This window comes from Archocentrus centrarchus, chromosome 2 (assembly GCF_007364275.1).
Source record: "Archocentrus centrarchus isolate MPI-CPG fArcCen1 chromosome 2, fArcCen1, whole genome shotgun sequence".
In the NCBI taxonomy this organism is placed as follows: Eukaryota; Metazoa; Chordata; class Actinopteri; order Cichliformes; family Cichlidae; genus Archocentrus; species Archocentrus centrarchus.
In genome coordinates this window covers 30,487,463-30,508,375 of record NC_044347.1, presented here as the reverse complement: position 1 = coordinate 30,508,375, position 20,913 = coordinate 30,487,463, and the positions used below count along the sequence as shown (strand labels likewise).

At 40.7% G+C, this 20,913-nt stretch overlaps 1 protein-coding gene across 1 annotated transcript in view; it reads left to right on the top strand.

Moving 5' to 3' along the window:
• Positions 1 to 17,720: 17,720 nt before the first annotated feature.
• The window catches only part of nlgn4xa (neuroligin 4 X-linked a), a 149,591-nt gene continuing 146,398 nt past the window's right edge, over positions 17,721 to 20,913 (top strand). The window contains exon 1 of the mRNA XM_030750697.1: positions 17,721 to 18,014. The gene's annotated coding sequence lies outside the window, so the exon portion shown is untranslated. The remainder of the gene's footprint in view (positions 18,015 to 20,913) is intronic.

Genomic DNA, 20,913 nt, shown 5'->3' with positions numbered 1-20,913 from the left:
GTTTCGAAGCATGTGCGGAGCTCCCCCACAGCCTCATGGGTCCACTGCTTTGTTGTCCTCACCACAGGTTTTGAGAGCTTCAGCCTCTGTCTGTACGCGGGGATCAGGTGGATCATGTCGTGGTCAGAGAGGCCGAGTGCAGCGCGGAGCACTGCGTGATAAGCCCCGCTTATCGTGCTGTAGCAGTGGTCTAGTGTCTTCTCCTCTCTGGTCGGACATGTGATATATTGTTTATATTTGGGAAGTTCCTGTCTCAGGCTGGCTTTATTAAAGTCCCCAAGTACAATGATAAGAGAGTCCGGGTATGTCCGCTCCATGCACAGAATCTGCTCTGTGAGCGCGCACTGGGCCTCGTGCACGTCCGCGTCCGGCGGGATGTAAACAGCAGCCAGTATGAATGAAGCGAACTCCCGCGGAGAGTAGAACGGTTTACAGTGAATGAAAAGATATTCCAGTGAGGGAGAGCAGTGCTTAGCAATCTCTGTCACATCCGTACACCAGCCACTGTTTATGTAGAAGCAGACTCCTCCACCTGTAGCCTTGCCGGAAAGCGCAGCTTGCCGGTCTGCGCGGAGGAGATGAAATCCCTCCAACTGGAGCGCGCAGTCCGGTATCTCCTCACACAGCCATGACTCCGTGAAGCATAACACACAGGATTTGGAAAAGTCTCTATTCATGCTCCTCATCAGTATCAGTTCGTCCATTTTGTTCCTAAGTGAACGCACGTTGGAGAGGAAAATCCCAGGTAAGGCTGTGCGTAATCCACGTCTCCTTAGCCTCACAAGCACGCCAGCGCGCTTCCCTCTCTTTCGGCGTCTCACTTTCTGGGCCAGAGTGTGTAATAAATCCGCCGCAGATGCGACAAAAACAGGAAATAAATCCGAAGGTGTTGTGGACCTAATGTTGAAAAGCTCTTCTCTGGTGTAAGAATACCCAGAAGAGTGTCCAGACACAGAAATAACGCACAAAAACAAACAAAACAGAGCGCACCGAAGTACCAGGGCATCCATTCGCGGCGCCATCTTGGATCGTGAAAGGTCTTTGTCCATGGCCTCACTGAACTCCTCACTGAACTCCTCCCACACCTGAATTTTTGCTTCACCACACCCGAACTGCATTCTGCTTGGCCTGCCGGTACCTGCCAGCTACCGGGGTTCAATGTGCCAACCATGCCCCACAAGACTTCTTCATCTTGATGGCTCCCTTCACCTCTGATGACCAACCATCACCAACCACCTTGCTCCACCATCCTCCCACCACCTGATCAAACTCACTACCAGGTGGTGATCAATTTACAGCTCAGCTCCTCTCTTCACCCGAGTGTCCAGAACATACAGCTGCAGATTTGTCCTAGTACCATGTGCACTTATGGACATCCTTATGGACATCCTTATGTTTGAACATGATGCTGTCTGTACATCTGAGTTTTCACCAGTGGATGAGAGGGTTGCTTTCCTCTGCCTTTGGACTGCAGATCCTGTAATGAATGTTGTTTGCGGTTACACGCCAAAAGACAGTTCAGAGTGCCCAGCCTTCTAGGAGTTGTTGGGTCAGGGGTTCAAGGGTGCTCCACCCGGTGACTCTGTCATCCTACTGGGAGACTTCAGAGCTCACATGGGCAATGGCAGTGAGACCTGGAGGGGCCTTGATTGAGAGAAATGGACTGGTTGGTCTAAACCCAGGTTGTTTCATTATTGGACGTCTGTGCAAACTACAGTTTGTCCATAATGAACACATGTTGGACTGCCATAAGGATGTCCATAAATGCATGTGGAACCAGGACACCATAGGTCACAGGCTGATGATCGATTTTATAGCATCATCACTTTGTACTATCAGATGTTGATGATCCTGGTACTCCAGACAGTTTACTTAAAATTTCTGTCAGCCGGCTGTCAGGCAGATGCCACCCACTGGGAATTTACCCTCCTTCTCCTGCTGTGTATCTACTTTCAACTATAAACACGTCCCTTTCACTCACTTACAGAGTGTCACCAAGAGATGGCGCTTTCTTCACAAAAACTTGTATAGTTTCAAATTGTTTTGATAGCTTTCATGCTTGAATATTTTCACCTGTTGACAAATATATAAACTCAATCAAAGTTATGTTCTGAAAAATTGTATCACAAATCACCAAAACTAGTCCCAGCAAACATTTCTTCATTCTCCTATTTCAGTCTAATCTAATAAATTGATACAATTTACAAGAAAATTAAATAAAGAAAAAAAAATATTGAAAACTAGATCCAAAGGCAGATGTGAAGGTTATGTTGACAGTGGTAGAACCTAATTTATCATTTATTGTTTGCATGCATTTTCCATGATTCTTCAAAGTTTAAATTTCTTCAAACATTGATAATGTGCAAAAGTCTTGAGTTACTCATCATTTCTTTATATTTTGCATAGGAGAAGCCAGATTTTCACCTACTGTAATTTTCAAAAGTGCTCTCCAGGCTTTTTGAAAGTCTTTCAAGGTTGTTCTTTTTAAATTGGCTGCTTTTAAAGTCCTTTTTAGTCCAGTTCCTGTACCTGAAGAGGAATTTATTTTTTCATTTGTAATTTTTGTTTGTTTGTTTGTTAAGCCACTTGACAATGAACTATGAATCATTCAGAAAAGGCACATAACAATGCTTCTATCGAGTGATGAATCCAAAATGTTATCAATACTGTATGTATGGAAGAGGTCAGCAGAGAGGCACAACACAGCCTTTACAGACGGTGTCCACACACAGTGGAGGATGGGTCATTTCTGTGGCATTGGAGATCTTGTCAAAATTCATGAAATTATGAAGAAAAGTCCCAAACACATTGCCAATGCAGGAAAAATTATGCCTGGATAGAAAATGTATAATGAAACACTATCAGTCATGGATTGGCCTCCCCACAGGTCAGCCCTCAGCATTACTGAAGCAGTGTGGGATCATCTTGACAGAGAACAAAAGGCAGAAACATCCAAAGAAGAGCTTTGAATGTCCTTCAAGAAGCCAAAGAACTGTTCCTGAACACTTCTGAAATGAATTACAAGGAAGCTGCTACTGTATATTGTTCAGGCTGTGCTGAACAATAAAGGTTTTCATACCAAATATTGACTTTCAAGCTCAGTTTTAACTTTATAGACTGCATTTCCATGTGTGTTTGGACATTTCACATGAACGGCTGCACCTACAGTGTTTCCTGTAAAATACAGATAAATTACTCGTATCTCAGACTGCACTCAGAAACCTAATGGCTGCCCTCCAGAAAATGGGGCATTAGAAAACTACAAAAAAAATGTCATTTAGACTGTTGTGTGAATTCTATACATTGAAGGTTTTCAAACTTGATATTCAATTTTTGTTCATTTGTTTTTTGTTGTTGAAAGCAGCAGTTTCTCCTGGAGACAGCCATATGGACACTATTGCCCCAGGACAACAGGAATGATCTTCTGATATCAGAGTTTTTGCTGAATGCAGCTCAGCACGCCAAAACAGCATAAACCTGGAAACTGTTTTCCCTGACCGAGCTGACATAAATAAACTAAACACACATATTCTAATCTGTCAGATCATTCCATCAAGTAGAAATGACTTCTGCATAAAAAGTTGCAGTTTATTATAAATTCAACATGATGCCACAAAGCTTGCAGATGTCCTAACACCAGTTTTATTACTATTCACTGAGAAAGATTTACAGATAAGCAGAGATGGGGGGTGCTTATTGTCTCCAGAAGAAAGGCTCTTATTTCACACCGGATGATTAAGAAATGACAAAAGTCTCACTGTAAAGCAAATGATGCACAACAGCTGAACAACAAGCACTAAAATGAGAAAAGCAAAAATCCCTCAGTTAATCTTGTTCTACTGTTCGGGAAAATACAAACGAGCTCTCTTTTTCGTGACAGTGTTCTGTAAATGCTTTCTGTCAGTGATTCCTCCAAAGAGGCCCATGTTAAAATCACACCAGTCATAGAGAGTGATATTTGGGCTGGGGTTTGGAAGTCTTTGTCCTTCTGTGGGGGTGGGAGAACTGTGTGAATGATCACCTAAGGTGCGACAAAAGAATCCACTGCGATGCTAATGATAGTCTGACCTCTCAAACCTGTCTTCAGAGATATTTATTTTATCCTTAAAATTACTTTTGCCATTTACCAGAGAGGCACAGTATTCATGTTTTTATCCAAAGGTGTGGACACTTTCTTTGGAGTGCCCCTTTCAGAGCACGATATTGGAGGAGAGATTTGAAAGATAATACATAGAGGTTTGGAGCAGGCAATTTACTGCATTTTAAAATTATGCAGTCCATACAATATTTGTAAAACTAGTGTTAATATGAAATATATTTTTGAATTATATTATTAATGTGTTTATTCATGTATTTATTTGTCTTAAGAAAGCCAGGAAGGCTTCAGCCTGTTCCTGCATTTTATTTCCCATAACTTTTACGTGGTTTATGTTTTACATTCAGGTTGAGGGGCCATATGATGATACTCTGTAAGCTTATGTTGCTACACAATCACAGGAAACAATATAGAAAATGACTAACGGGTATCAGTTGGAGGAGCTGTTTGCACGGTTGCTCATTAAGTGTGACGCTAATGCAGGTCTTGGACCTAGAAGTAAATAACTAAGTACTGCAGTATTAGGTTACACACTTTTTTGTGGGACATGACATCTGTTGTTATATTTGGGGTCCCCTTTCACAGCACGACATTTTTGGAGTAGATTATTCAAGTAAATCACATAAAGATGATACACTATGATTAACTTAGCACACTGAGTAATGCTGAAAGGAAGCACGCATGACTGTAATCGTTTGGAAAACCAGCACGTAAGTGGCACAGCAGGACTGCATGTGCTTCCATTATCACTGGTAGAGGTGACAAATGTGATCACTCTGTTCACATCAATTCAGTTCAGTTTTATTTATATAGCTCCAAATCACAACAAACAGTTCCTTCAAGGCGCTCTATACTGTAAGGTAAAAACCCTACAATAATTACAGAGGAAACCCAACAGTCAAAACGACCCCCTATGAGCAGCACCTGGTGACAGTGGGAAGGAAAAACTCCCTTTTAACAGGAATGACAGAATGAAAAAAAAATTGTGTTAAAAATTGGCTATTGGAAAATTGTTTTGACATTAGAAGATTTAGACAAAAATGACACCTTTCATATGTTTAAACTTTTTTTGACCTGACACCAATTGCGCATGGTGATATGGCACAATATGCAACACAGTAAGCATCGAGGTCTACTAACTGAATAGACCATGTGGAGTGTGCGGACCCAGGTTGTAAGACAAGCAGGATTTGACAGGTGAGCTGTTGATTAAGGCTGGTAAAATATCCACTAAGCGAAACACAAATACAAAGTGGTAAGACCACATGGAGACTAAACTATGACTAAGGCAGTGGTTCTCAAATCCAGGCATCATGGCCCAGTGTCCTGCAGGTATTAGATGTGTCCCTGATCAAACACACCTGAATCAAATGACTGAAGTACCTTCTCAGTATTCAGTCAAGTTCTCCAGAGTCCTGCTAATGACTACTATATTTGACTCAGGTGTGTTGAAGCAGAGACACATCTAAAACCTGCAGGACACTGGGCCACAATGCCTGGAGTTGAGAACCACTGGACTAAGGGGACAAGGAACTGAGACACACACATTCATGTCGGTATCTTATGAACATAATAGATGAGCAGGTCATCTATTAATTGGAAGGTTGGTGTTTCGATCCCTGGCTGCTCCAGTCAGGCAGTATTCTGGGGGAAGATACTGAACCCCAAGTTGCTCCTGGTGCATTTATCAGAGTGTGATTGCATATATGAATGTTAGATACTTAGACGTAGGAAGCACATGTGTGGATGTGTGAATGCTGTATAAAATCCTTTGAGTGCTCATGAGTGCTCCTGATCCACAACAATAAATAAGTCTTAAAGACTTTTATGAAGCCTTATCCTCATCACAGATTAATCCATCTGATGCTGCTATTAAAGAATTTCTTAATATAAGTCTACCAAAACTACACGATGAACAAATAAAGCCCCAGGTCTCCAGCAGGGTTCTCCAGCAGAGTTTTACACAGAATGTTAACCTATGCTAGCACCTTTTTTTTTCAGAATGGTGACTCTGAACGATTACACACTCTCTCCAAACATGAACTCTGTCAACACTGGTCGGCTTCTCAAAGCAGGCTATGATCCTGTACTCCCATCCAGCTACCACCCAATCTCACTCCTAAATGTAGACCTCAAAATAATTTACAAAGTCCTTGCCAGAAGATTAGAAATAACACTATTCATAATAGATCCTGACCAAACAGATTTTATCAAAGTTAGACACTTAGCCAATAATACATGTAGACTGATGAATGTACTAAACTACTGTTCCATTAACAAATTAGGAAAAAATTAGATGCCGACAAGGCATTTGACTGGGTAACCTGATCTTACTTTTCGGAACACCACCCCCTCTGCACTACATTCAGGTAACATCAGATATTTAGGTATAAATTTTTCCACCAGGCTCTGACACTTGGTACCATAGACATATATACATAGACGCCGCATTGAGTGCTGACTCGTATGTCAATGTCGCCGCCATATTGGATGTGGCAAAAGCGGCCAACATAACATGAGAGAGATGCTGCACTCTTGTGCTCTGTGGAGTTTTTCAAACCATTTTACAGTCAAACGGGATCACGTGGGATTACCTTTCACAGGTAAGACTGAAGAATTGTGTTTGATCGTATTTTGCCATTCTAACATTTTGAAAACAGAATTATTTTTTTGTGCCTAAAAGTTTCCCAGTGTATATTAGTGCATATTTGAATGTTTGAATGTATTAGTCTACAGTGCAAATCTGCCACATCCAATATGGCGGACGCGCTGACTGTCACAGCAACAGGTCGCCCTACTCAATGCGGCATCTATGTATATATGTCTATACTTGGTACGGCTGAGTCCTATTCCTGTACTAAAAACAATGGAGGATGATCTCATACTTTTGAATACTTTACCTCTATCACTCATGGGGAGAGCTGTCACTGTTAAAATGGATGTGTTGCCTAAAATCAACTATATGTTCTCACTGATCCCTAATAAAGCCTCTGTTCCTTGGTTTAAGTCACTAAACTCAAACATCTCAAAGGTTTTATGGAAAAAAAGCCATCATCAAAATTCTGCTTTTATTGTTTTACAAAAGCCTTGGCATACCCTGATAATCTCACATAAACCAACACCAACACCCACTGTAACAATCCAGATATTTGTCAGAAAAAGAAAATATTGATCTATAACATTATCCAAGACAGAAAATTTATTTCATTCCAAGACCTGAAGACTTGAGTATTAGCAACTGAAGTCCACCATACAGGAAAGATTTAATCTCAGTCAACTGAATTTAGAAATACCTGCATGACTAACATTTAATCTGTGTACCCCCAAATTGTTATGAACAATGTATAAATTATCGTTAAACACTGATGATTCGATTTCTGTCCCAAACAGAAAATGGGAGGAAGATCTTTCCATCAACCCAGATCAAAACTTCTGGACACAAATATGCTTCAAAATGCCGAAAAGACACAACTTACCACTTCTACAAAACTTTCCACAAACACACTAAACAGGACAAAGGATGCTTCAAATGGGCCTCACACATGAATCTCAGAAAATTCTAATGTTTTTGAAAATTGAATGTTTATTGAATATTCTGAAAAATGAAAAAATAATATTGAAAAAATATATATATATTTATTTGCATGTATTTACTACATCTGGCTGTTTTGGAGGTAGAGGTGATGACCTCACAAAAACTCATGTATCAAATATGATACACTAGGCATTAAGGGGTTAAACACTGTACATGCAACTCTGCTATATGCTTTTGTGTTCAGAGGTTCTGGCAGAGGACATGTGAAGAGAATTATATACAGAAGCAAATACATTAAACATGGTTCTTACTGCCTTACACATCACTAAGGAAACTATTCTGATGAACTGAAATCAATAAATGATTTGTGTGTTACTCAATATTAGTTAGTCTGGAGAGAATGTCTGCCTCCTCAAAAAAACTAAAACATTGGGTGAATTTGATTTTCTTTGGTTCCCAATGATGAATTCCATTACTGAGTGGGGGTAGTTGGCATTTAGGTGAGGGAGCAGCTGTCACTTAGTTTTTTTTTTGGGGGGGGGGGGGGGGGGGGGGGGGGTAGTTTGGATGGCTTGGTTGCAGCTTATACCCCTTTTTCTAATGTCTGTTTTTGACTGAATGGGTGACTGGTGCTGGGGCTTCGTGTGAACATGGACTTTCAGGACTAGGGCCCATCTGCACACTCTAGACTACCCTCTGTGATGGGGAGGTAGGTACTGAGCTTGGGCACAGTGGTGCTTTTGGGGGTGTTGTCACCATAAACCCCAGTTTTGCCGTTCACCACCCTGTGGTGTGGGTAATAGGGGTGTTTGCAGAGCCAGATGGAAATCTGGATCCTTCCATCTCCTCTACCTTCTAGTGTTATGTATCCTGAATTTTGGGGTTCAGGTTATGTTGAACTGGATTACAGGGTTTATAAGGGGATGTCCTCAGACTCGGAAAGCAAAGTCTAACTTTTGCAGACTGCTCTAGAAATGTAGTGCAAACACGGTGAGTGACATGTTTGCAACATATTAAGGCTCAGGAGCACTTTTAAGTAGAGTAGAGACTGTCACTAGTTTACTCATGGTGTTGTAAGAGACTGTTGATTATTTCTAGCTGTTTCATTAGGGTTAAAGTAGCAAGCTCTGTTTCTGTGGCATTAACAAAGATACTACAGCATGCCAAAACCCAATAAACACAGATAAACCACACTTGTTGCTAAGTATTCACTGAAGAGGCTTCATCCTCGTCTTCATGCGTTAGGAGCCGCCAGAGGGCTGGCTTCTACTGAAGAATCCTATTGTCATGCCTCAGCGGCCACTTTACTGCCTTTATGTATCTGTTTGCTACCCTGAGGCGACAGGAATTGTCTGTGTTTAAGCACAGAGGCAGAAGGAGTCCTCGCTGTCTCAGAACACCTCCTCCCCCACTATCCTCCCATCTTTGTCTCTCTGCATGTGGCTACTGCCACTGTTTGTCTAAATCATCAGAGGCAAGCTTGTCCTCTGTGAAGTATTAACCGCCACACTTCTTGCCCTCATCTTGTGATGCTGCTGTTACACCTACAGGTCTGACAGTCAGTTCATTCAGTAAGAGAGCACATCCACCCATCCATACACACACAATCCACTGCTGGATGTATACTGTACCCAGTGCCCATATACCATATTTCAGTTCAGTTCAATTTAATTTATATAGCGCCAAATCACAAACACTCCCCTTAAGGTGCTTTATATTGTAAGGTAAAGACATAAAATAATTCCAGAGAATGTTAGGGTGGTTATGTAAAACTTGCACATGTATTTTTTATATGTGCCTGTACAATGCATACATCTATATTTACTCATGAAGAGCAGTTACATAACATCCAACTTAAGCCTCCGTCACCCAGAAGAGGTATACGGTGTTGCACCAAAAACCTTCATACCATTGCTTTTGTCATTAGCATGTTGTCATGGTTGTCATTACTTTGGAAGGTTACCAGTCTCTGGACCTGTGTGACTGAGGCCTTAATGATGTCACAGTGAACATCAGCAAAATTGTGGGAAATGAAGGAAGCAGTTTTAGCGAAGTGAACTAGCACTCAAAACATAGACCCATTTATTTCTTCCTCTTTCCATATTCTGGGTTGCAGGGGGGCTGGAGTCTAGCTCAGCTGCCATAGGGCAAAAGGAGGGGTACACCCTGGACAAGTTGCCAGGGCTAACAGAGAGAGATAACCATTCACACCTACAGCTGATTTAGAATCAGCAATTAAACTAACACCACTAATTGCATATCTTTGGACTGTGGAAGGAAAACAGAGTACCCAGAAACAAACCCATGCAAACAAGGGCGTAACTTTGGGTCCAATATTGGGGGGGTTAAGCTCTCTGCCTATTTATTTATTTATTAGATAATTTACTTTTTTAAAAGTGTGTCTGATACACAGCAGCATAGTTATTAAATCATCAGCTAACAATACATATACATTTACCTCATTTTGATTTTTCCACTTTTTTACACCAACAATGAAAAATTGTTTTGTCCTCTTTTCATTTTTTCAAACTACACCCACTCCCCAGCAGCTGCTTCCACAAGCAAACGGTGAACAGGGCTGCTTGGTAGAGAAAGCGGGTTGGGTGATACCAAGTTTTTGTGTGTGTGTGTGTGTGTGTGTGGGGGGGGGGTTACCAAATGATTAAACATGCTAGTATTTTACCCAAAATTGATAATGAATAAAAAAAATTAACATGTTATTCATGTAAGGTGTTTTTTGTAAATCGAAATGCTATGACTTTAGTGGGGGGGGGGGGGGGGGGGGGGGGGCGGTTACGGTGATTAGATCAGATTATTGGGGGGGTCATAACCCCCCTATCTCACCGCAAATTACACGCTTTCATGCAAACACCATGGGTGGCTGTGGTTCAGGAGGTAGAGCAGGTCACCTATTAATCAGAAGGTTGGCAGTTCAATTCCTGGCTGTTCTGGTCTGCGTGCCAAAGAATCCTTGGGCAAGATACTACACCCCAAGCTGCCCCCTGACACAAGCGTTGGAGTAGGAATGTGTGTGAATGTTAGACAATAAAGACTTAGCTCATTTACCACATTGAAGTGCTTGGATGAATGCAAACGTATTGTAAAGTGCTTTGAGTGCTCGGAGTAGAAAAGCACTATAAGAACTAGTCCATTTAACACACTGGCCAGGTGGTGGATTTGGACCCAGGGCCCAGGGGCGTAGGAATGAGTTTCCTACTGGAGCCTTGATTTAACCATACTTGTGGACACTCTATCTATAATTTTATGGTTTAAAACTTACTATAAGTTAACTATTTTTCATTCCTTGAAAATCAGTAGTAGTTATCACATTTTGCAGATAGAACCTTATAATTCCAAACAAAAAACGAGTTTTTAGAATTAGAAGGTTCTATCTGCATTTTACTTGTTCAAAAACAAAAAAACAAACAAAAAAAATTTGCACATTTAATAGCATTTTGATATTACTGATTTAGAATACATATAGGGTGTGTTTCATAATCATGTGTGAACAAGACTTATTCCATGTGTAATTTTTGCAATACAGAGTGCAAAATCTTTGAAGTTCAATACCTCAAAACTGGTCAGAACGTAGATAGAACCTTATAATTCTAAGGGGACGAAATGTTACCAGCGCACAGAAAAATGTTACCAATTCACAGGTAAATGTTACCAGTGCACAAATAAATGTTACCAATGCACAGATAAATGTTACCAGTGCATATACAAATATTACCAGTGCATAGATAATTGTTACAAATGTATAGATAATTGTTACCAGTGCACACTTAAATGTTACCAAAGCATAGTTACCAGTGCACAGATAATTGTTACCAGTGCACAGATAATTGTTACCAGTGCACAGATAATTGTTACCAGTACACAGATAATTGTTACCAGTGCACAGATAATTGTTACCAGTGCACAGATAATTGTTACCAGTACACAGATAATTGTTACCAGTGCACAGATAATCATTACCAGTGCATAGACAAATGCTACCAGTGTACTAGCATTTTCATTACAAGTTTCATTACAAATTTATGTGAGCTTGGGGGCCCCCTGGTGGTGGTAGCCGCATATGTCACCTATGCCTCAGTCCGGCTCTGTTCATGGCAACAATCCCGACAGACTGTTTTACCTCATTCAGGAGTGTCTGACTCCTGCCGCTGTCTCCCACCTCCCAAACACTCAGAGCCATTCAGAGGAGGGGGGGGGGGGGGGGCGCATGTTGTGCATTCAAAATAAAAGCACGCGAGTTAAAGATTTCAAAATCAAGTATTTTTCTCCTCCACTGTGTAATTTTTGGTTGGGACAAATGCGCCTGTCTCCTCCACCCCCCCACCCCCCCCCCCCCACCCCCACCCCCCGGTTCCTACGCCTATGCCAGGGCCTTCTTGTTGTGAAGCAACAGTGCTAAACACCATTCTGCCCTCTAAACACTACTGTTCAACAAGATTAAAGGAACCCTTGAACAATTTTCGCTTTGATATTTGGTGTGATTTTGAATGTAGCTCTAAAACAGTTGATTATTTTGGATTCCATTAACCGTTGTTTTCTGATTTTATTGTCAACAAAAAACTCAATGTATATCGTTTTTGATTGTTGTTATTCAACTTGTAATTCATAATATAGGTGGTCTGAATAGTTTCTAGTTTGTTGCTCTATAAGAAAAGCCCTCCGTAAAGCTGAGACATCTTACTATTCATCACTGATTGAAGAAAATAAGAACAACCCAGCCTCTGACAGTGGACTCATCTCTGTGCTTGTCCTGTTGGACCTCAGTGCAGCTTTGATACTGTTGACCATAACATTTTATTACAGAGATTAGAGCATACTATAGGTATTAAAGGTACTGCACTGCAGTGGTTTGAATCATATTTATCTCATAGACTCCAATTTGTTCATGTAAATGGGGAGTCTTCTTCACACACTAAGGTTAGTTTTGGAGGGTTCTGTGCTAGGACCATTTTATTTACATTATACATGCTTCCCTTACACAGTATTATTAGAAAGCATTGCATCAATTTTCATTGTTATGCAGATGATACTCAGCTTTACCTATCAATGAAGCCTGATGACACACATCAATTAGTTAAACTGCAGGAATGTCTTAAAGATATTAAGGCCTGGATGACCTCTAATTTCCTGCTTCTAAATTCAGATCAAACTGAAATTCTTGTTCTCGGCCCCACAAATCTTAGAAACATGGTGTCTAACCAGATACTTACACTGGATGGCATTACTTTGGCCTCCAGTAACACTGTGAGAAATCTTGGAGTCATTTTTGACCAGGATATGTCCTTCAATGCACATATTAAACAAATATGTAGGACCGCTTTTTTGCATATGTGCAATAAGATTAGAAACATCCTTTCTCAGAGTGATGCTGAAAAGCTAATTCATGCATTTATTACTTCTAGGGTGGACTATTGTAATTCATTATTATCAGGCTGTCCTAAAAGCTCCCTGAAAAGCCTTCAGCTGATCCAAAATGCTGCAGCTAGAGTACTGACAGGGACTAGAAAGAGAGAGCAGATTTCTCCCATATTGGCTTCTCTTCATTGGCTCCCTGTTAAATCTAGAATAGAATTTAAAATCCTTCTCCTCATATACATGGTCTTGAATAATCAGGCCCCATCTTATCTCAAAGACCTCATAGTACCATATCACCCCAATAGAGCACTTCGCTCTCAGACTGCTGGTTTACTTGTGGTTCCTAGGATACTTAAGAGTAGAATGGGAGGCAGAGCCTTCAGCTTTCAGGCCCCTCCCTGAGCCTCGTCCTGCTGGAGGTTTCTTCCTGTTTAAAGGGAGTTTTTCCTTCTCACTGTCACCAAGTGCTGCTCATAGGGGGCCATTTTGACTGTTGGGTTTTCTCTGTATTATTGTAGGGTCTTTACCCACAATACAAAGCGCCTTGAGGCGACTGTTTGTTGTGATTTGGTGCTACATAAATAAAATTGAATTGAACAACCATTGGCATTTGAGCAAATTCAAAATGCAATTTTTAAATTATTTCTTTTGTTAAGGGAAAAAAAACCTACCTGGTAAAAGGCAGTTACCTCCTAAAGCTCATAACTGGCTGCAGCACCCTTCGCAGCAAGAACAGCAATCAAACATTTGCGAGAACGAGTAATGAGTTTTTCACATCGGTATGGAGGAATTTTGGTCCACTCTTCTTTGCAGAACTGTTTTAATTCAGACACATTAGAGGGTTTGTGAGCATGAATGTCCAGATCATGCCAAAGCATCACAATCAGATTTAAGTCCACGCACTAACTAGGTCACTCAACAGCCTTCATTCTTTTCTTCTTTGAGTCATTCAGAGATGGACTTGCTGGTGTTTTTCAAATCACTGTCTTGGTGCATCACTCAAATGTGCTTTAGCGTCAAGGCACGAACTGATGGCTGCACATTCTCCTTCAGGATTTTCTGGTAGAGATAAGAATTCAGGGTTCCACGATTCATCCAAGTACAAACGTTCCAAAAAGTAAAACATCAGTCCACAGAATATCTTCTCAAAATTTTGGGGGATCACCAAGATCTTTTTTGGCAAATGTGTCAGCAGTTGATTCTGCCTTGGAACTCACCCGTGGATGTCATTTTTTGCTCAATCATTTTCTCATTGTCGAATCATGAACTTGGACCTTAACTGAGGTTAGTGTGCCCTGCAGTTTTGTGACCTCCTGTGTGTCATCATTGTGTTCTGGGAGTAATTTTGGTAGGCAGGCCATTCCTGGGATGTTTCACCACTGTTGTGGAGAATGGCTCTGACTGTGGTGCATTGAAGTCCTAAAGTCTTAGAATGGTTTTGTAACCAGACTGATAGACTGTTCTTGAGTTTCATTAGATCAGGCATAAGATGTTGCTTTGTAACATCTTTTAGCCTGCTTCAGTCTATCAATTACTTTTTCACATAGGGCCAGGTAGGTTTGGATATGCTCCCCCCTTCATTAATCATCGTTTAAAAACTGCATTCTAATGTTAAAATTAGTTTGATGATTTGAAACAAGTGTGACAAATATGCAAAAAATAAATAAATAAAATAAAATAAATAAATAAGAAATTAGGGGGTGAAAATTTTTTGACAACTCTCTCTCTGCACAGCTCTGGCTGTAAATGAATTCAGTTCAATTCAATTTTATTTATGTAGCACATCACAAATCACAACAGTCACCTCAAGGCAATGAAACAACCACTGCAAATTCAGGGAAAGAAAGGCCATACACGTCATATTCAGAGGTCCACTGCCACAGGTTGCAGGTGGTATTGTAATCCTACTAAACATTTGATTTGGCTTCACTCAGGCAGCAATGACATCCCTTCATCAGCCTCATGAAAGTCACCCGGTCAATCTGGGCCAAGCTGCTGACTGAAGCTGATATACTTCACAGGCATGGAGGATACCCCCAACCGCTAAGGGTTCTGATGTGGGGAGAGGGAATAAATGATGACGATATCAAAGGAAGGCCTGCCTTCTGTGCATCTCTCAGCCTGCTGGTCCTCAGGCTCTGACTGCACTGTTTGGGCCCGTTATAAGCCTGCTTTCACAATGATGATGAGAAATAATGATATTCATGCTGATTTGAAACTAGCTTGACCTTCACATCATAAGGAATCCTAGTGAAACTTTAAAAGCTTTAGTTTTCCATTAATAAATATCGAGATTTGAATGAAAACAATATCATCTGTCATTTATAAATTTGCTGGTCCTCTCTTTTTTGAGAGCAAATAAAATTTGCATTTGACTAAGCCTAAAATGTTTATATAGTAAACATTCTTTGACAGTGACATCATGCACTGGACAATACAGAACTACACATCTGTGATTCACCACTCACCAACACACATATGTTACATCTTTATTTCATTTACTCATCCAAAACTATGACAAGACTAGGAAACAAAGTTTCTCCTTTAGTATGATTGCAAAGTCTTCCTTGGGTCACTCCATCTCACATCAGCAAATATTAGAACATTTTTTTGCTTGACCAGCTCCAATTTGCATAAACATTTTATAGTCCAAAGTTTGAAGGTATGAGTGCTGTGAAATTTGAGCATCATATATCACATACTTTTCTAGACATATTTCTTTAAAGAATGGTCCATTGACCCACTTTCAGGCCTTTGTTTTCGCAGATGAAAATCTGAGGCAATGTCTGAACATGATTATCTTAAAACCTATTAAAGATAAAAGCCTACAAATGTACTGCTCTTTGTTAGCATTAAATGAATCATGAGCTGTAATTTGGGACAGAGGTGTTAAAAATGTCAGATAATTGGCTAATTGGTTAAAATATGAAAAAAATAAATAAAAAAAATCCAGCACTCCTGCAAAGTCCCAGATTTGAATACACCCTAATAAAAAACTTCACAACCAATGATTATGGCCATATGTGCGTGTGTGTGTGTGTATATATATATAACTCAACGCCATGCCTTTTATTATAAAATAAGTCATGTAAAATGTGATGGAAATGTTGTTTTTCAACATTAATAACCTCTGTGTACCTCTTGGGTATGTAATTGTAATTTTCTTGTACAAAGACCGAGTGTGTGACGATGAAGAAAACAACTAAAACATGAGCTGTGACCAAGGTCATGATGCAAGTTATTTTCACGCCGATGCTACATGGTGGTGGGACCTCAAACAGCTAACAGAGCAAGATTGTTTCCACACTATGAGCATAAAGGAGCCGTTACTATTTTGTTCTTTGGTCAATGACAGTGCAAACTCTGTTTGTGATGTACTGTATTGATCACTTTGCATTGATCCCTCTTTATTTTCAATAATTCTCAGAAAATCAGTTTGGTTTCAGAGCTCAGTATTTTTTCCACCACATAGAATATTTGCTATTTTGTTTCACGAGTAGTCTTGTGAGTTGCCGTGTCCATATGGTCTGATCTGTGAAACCAACTTGCAACATTCCAAAACATTTTTGGGGTTATAATTAGAGTACCGTCTGGAAACGCCAGAATTTTGTTCTGTTAGTCAGACTAACTGCTGATATGAAGACTTTCATGTAAAGTCTTATGTGTTATTTTTCCATTATCAAATATACCAATATAACATTCAGAAACTGTCACTAGCTGTCTTTTTCAACGTGAAGTTTTAGAATATTATGTGCTCAAATTTGAGAAATATGAGTTTTAGACTTTTTTTTTCATATTTTAACTTTGATGTATCTGTCCCAAATTACAAATATTGGTTTATTTTTCAGTTCAGTTCAGTTCAATTTTATTTATATAGCACCAAATCACAATAGTCGCTTCAAGGTGCTTTAAGGATTCGAGGATACTAATATATTGTAAAGTGATAACCCTACAGAAATATGGAGAAACCTCAACAATTAAAACGACCCCCTATGAGCAGCACTTGGTGACAGTGTGAAGGAAAAACTCCCTTTAACAGGAAGAAACCTCCAGCAGAACCAGGCTCAGGGAGGGGCAGGACAAAAGGTATCCTGTGGAAGAGAGCTATGAATTATCAATTAACTATCGATATTAAATGCAGAGTGCGGTATTAACAGAGTGAAAATGAGTGAATGAAAAAGAAACATCCTGGGAAGCCCCCCAGCAGTCCTGCCATTGCAGCATAAATAAGAGAGGGTTCAGGGTCACCGGATCCAGCCCTAACAGCCATGTTAGAGCCCTAATTTTGATGCTAAGAAAAACAGTGAAAATTTCAGACTTTAAGTCTTTTTTTTTTTTTTTTAGATTTTCACGTTTAAACAAACATTTTGTCAGATTTCAATGAAAGTGGCCTATATATATATTTGGAATGAGACCCTTGTGAATGTGAGGTATTGTGCACTGAGGCATTTAGGACCCGGGCGCGGGTTTGAAGAGGCCCGAGCTTGAAGAGTAGCTGGTGCCATGCTCCATGCTCCATGCCAGAGCTGCCACAACACAGCAGCTGGTTAAGGGTGATGGAGAGAATGCGGCAATCCATTGGCTGCAGGCTTAGTATATTTCAGTCAGTGTAGACCAATGGCAAGAGAGCAAGAGAGAGAGAGAGGGAGAGAGAGAGAGACCTGGTTTCTCTATCACTAATCTTGTCCGCGCAATACACTCTCTCTGTGAGAGCAATTAGATTCAGCACTGTTTCCACTGCCTCTGCAATGACTCATTGAAACATCTTCTGTGCTGATAAAGCCGCATCTCTATTCTCCACCACACACACACACACACACACACTCTCACACACACAGACATATTCAGGACGTATAGTTGAGCTGTCTTCAGTACACAGAGACTGTGCTTCTTACTTTGGATTTGCAGAGCAGCGGGCTGGACGTGGACTTTGTGTTTTTCTCATGTGGTGTGAATTCCGCCTGAAGTCGGGACTTGCGTTGAAGTCAGGCGGCGGGGACACAGGCTGAGGTAAGTGCGCTGCCGGCAGGATGTTATGGCGAGCCTTTCAGCTTTCCCTCCAGCCAGAAATAAAACAGGCGAAATTTATAGATAGGAGGAAAATTTCAGACCCCCCCCCCCCCCCACACACACTTCTGACGGCTTGTCCGAACGCGCAACTGTCTTGCAACGCAACATAGTCCATAGGGAATTCTCCCAGACACTATTAACCTTAACAGAATCAATCTTTCTTTTTTCCACAGTTGGAAAAAAACTATTTGGAAACCCTGCAGCCTGAGAGGCTTATTCTTATGCACTTTCATCAGACTCCAGCTGAGATTTTGCTCATATGTAAATGTCGATGACAGAAAGAATAATTTGCTGCAGTAAAGATGATGAATGATGCCGAACATATTAAACATAAATCCCAAAGCCCGAATTTTACTACTGTTTATTTCTGTGCAGACGCGCAGACTTGGAATCTTTTTTAAGCCCAACTCAGTGCCCAAGGAGCAGCTCGGTTAACTTTAATGCGACAGGACGGACAAGAGAGGCTGCTGTATCGTAACAGCTTAAAAACGCTTTTCCCTCTAGGTGGCCAAACGTTTCAACACACTGCACACAACTCGTCTGTGTATGGGATGCGATAGAGACGGGCATCTTCCAGCAACACTTCCCTGCGTGCGTCTCTATCGAAGCAACCACAAGATGGTGGTGTGGATATCTGTACGTGGATTTGGAGGTTGAAAAAAGGGTTATTAGCGTGGAAGGTTGAGTGGGGTTTGTCCCTTGCATGAATTCTTACAGCCACACCACTGCTAACGCGGTGCTTTTCAGCTTGCACTGCGCTCTGTGGCATTCGGACTGGACTGCAGCTCCACACAGGCTCCTGCTGTAAAATGGGATGACCTTGTGTGTGTTGTCATTCATAAACCAGATCAAAGTCATATGACAATGTCCAGAATGGAGTGGGGAACTTGGTGCCAAAGGCTCCATGAAAATACAGACACACCCAGAAAACAGGAGATGTTAAAGTATTTCATGACATGACAGAGAGAGACAGAGAGCGAGAGAGAGAGAGAGAGTGTGAGTGAGTGTGTGTGTGTGTGTGTTTGCTTGTGTTTGGGAACAGCAGGTGCAAACGCATGTTGCATTTTAAACCTGCTCAGGTCTGCACTGGTATTATGGATTATAAGTGATAATCAGATGATTGTCTAAGGAAATGAATTCCTAAAAAGCTAAAGGTTTCCCTTCAGTTCAGCGAAGCTTTGACTCACGCTGGTGTGAAGCAGAAGATGTCTTCCTTCACCGTCCTTTAGCAGGAGGAAAAAATGGCCATGGCAGGTGTAAACTGTGAATAGGATCAGGCACTGTTTGAAGATTATGGAAATCTCACCGAATTGTTTTTTGACAGCTGGCCGTGTTCATCTTTCTAGGAAGGTGCATGTTATTGGTAAAATGAAAAAAATGTTCATGTACCACAGTTATCTGTCCAGTCAAACAGTTATCCTCTTTTTGTACAGCTGTTAAAAATCACTATTTCATCATGGATCAAACTGTTGTTGCTCACAAAATCAAATTCAAAAACATGCACAGAATATCACCCCTTAATCCACATGTTCCAAATAAAATGTGTGTGTGTGTGTGTGTGTGTGTGTGTGTGTGTGTGTGTGTGTGTGTGTGTGTGTGTGTGTGTGTGTGTGTGTGTGTGTTGCTCTCATGTTCAAGAATCCATGTTTAAATAAGGGTGCCTGTGGATGGTATTAGCTCTTACTGCAGAGTTACTTCATCTGGTTTTAGTATCATTGTGTCAGTGGTGATCACAGGGGCCAAAATGCAAAGAGGTCAGTTCTGTGGTAAAGCAAGGAAACATGTATGAGCCTGACTCACGTTTGGCCAGTGATTGCTCTGCCACCATGTTAGGACACACCTGGTGTTGGAGCCACATGTTTTATGTTTCTGTATGTTTCTGTAGAGTCTGAGTTTCTCACACAGCCGTTTCTGTGGTTAGTTTTTGTTTTGCTCTCTGATCAGAGCAGAGTGGGACCAGAGAGGTGAGCTTGGCACAAACTGTCTCATTAGCAGTACATTCTCACATGCTGCTACTGTACATTTCTCACATTTCTCTCACCTAAAGCACATTTCCATAAGTCTGCATATTGGCAGAATAGAGGGAGTTACCCACAGTTAAAACATTATTACATAAAACATGGAGTTCCCAGACCTGACAGCTTTGGGAAAAAAAAGTGAAGAAAGGAAGGAAGGAGTAACCACAGCTAATCAGGCAAGAAAAAAAATACATAAATTCCCCCAAAATTCCCCAACATGTACACAGCATAAGTCTACATGTTGTGTTACACACAACATGTATTCAAAGGCTTAGTCAAAGGCTGGCTTCAAGTTTTGTGTAATGGTCCTGTTATGACTTGATTCAGACTAAAGATTGGGACCCCCCCCCCCCCCCCCCCCCACACACACACACACAGGAAATGCCATTTCTAAAAGAATTTGTTTATTTTCATCAGTGTTTCATAATTCTAAGCAATGGTTGACAAAATGATTTATTATTTTATTTTTAGTGGTTGTATTAGTTTTGCAAATGATTTAGACTATTTTCATTTCAGATTCTAAAAGGTACATGACTGAAATATATATATATATATATATATATATATATATATATATATATATATATATATATATATATATATATATATATATATTAGTAGAATTCACCAATTACAAAGGATAAAGAAAAAAGAGAAATGAACACAAATCCATCCATCCATCCTCTTCCGTTTATCCCATTCAGGGTCACAGTGGGGCTGCAGCCTATCCCAGCTGTCACAGGGTGAGAGGTCAGGTTACCAGTCTGTTGTGGGGCTTATTGCCAAATCACCCTGAGCACACCCAAAATAACTAACCTAAA